The following is a 729-nucleotide window of genomic DNA, read 5'->3' on the forward strand; positions in this document are numbered from 1 at the left end:
TTTTTTTCTTCTTTTTTTTTCTGTCTGACTGAAAGATGGGAAAAAGAGACGTATCGAGGCTGTTGTCTGTGTGGACTAATTGTTCTGGTGCCACTAGCCAATATACACGCCAAGACGATTCATTTAGGGGATGCGCGATCTTTTTTTCCTCTCTACCGTTTGTGGGTGGGTTATTATAAGCATTGAAAATCTGACATCATTTGGATATATGAACAGAACAACATCTATCTTTTTTTATCGCGTCTGTTTCTAGGCTACTGGAAATCCATCTTCGACGTGATGCAACATAAAATCTGTTTTCTCGGATGATATTCAGACACAGAGCAAATGAACACATCCCTCTGTATGAAACTGTAAAAAGGGTGGCAGTGAATGGTTTTCTTTTTTATATATATATACATGTCTCTCAAATGTTGGTTTAATGACAGAGTCCTCATCCTGGACTGTTTGATCAGCTGTTGATTATTAAGATAGCCTCTACCCGTCTTATGTTTATTATATGTTGCTCAATTTCGATCTCCTCGCGATGGATTTATGCATAACAGGTGTTGTTTGAGCCCGAGAGCACACAGCAAGAGCATGGGGCTTTATTATGTGTTTTTCTCTCGATCTGACAAACAGTGAAACAAAGCGACTGGGATCATTTTTCTGTTTTTGCCGTGAGAGAAGAACAGATCCAAAGAAGATGAGAGGATGAAAGGTAGGTTATCATCTCTCTCTCTCTCTCTC

At 39.2% G+C, this 729-nt stretch overlaps 1 protein-coding gene across 1 annotated transcript in view; it reads left to right on the forward strand.

Moving 5' to 3' along the window:
* Nucleotides 1-6: 6 nt before the first annotated feature.
* LOC118324237 (probable G-protein coupled receptor 173) overlaps nt 7-729 on the forward strand; it is a 4957-nt gene continuing 4234 nt past the window's right edge. The window contains exon 1 of the mRNA XM_035656463.1: nt 7-700. The gene's annotated coding sequence lies outside the window, so the exon portion shown is untranslated. The remainder of the gene's footprint in view (nt 701-729) is intronic.

The sequence above is a fragment of the Morone saxatilis genome, unplaced genomic scaffold (genome assembly GCF_004916995.1).
Source record: "Morone saxatilis isolate NCDOM2014 unplaced genomic scaffold, NCSU_SB_2.0 Contig15, whole genome shotgun sequence".
In the NCBI taxonomy this organism is placed as follows: Eukaryota; Metazoa; Chordata; class Actinopteri; family Moronidae; genus Morone; species Morone saxatilis.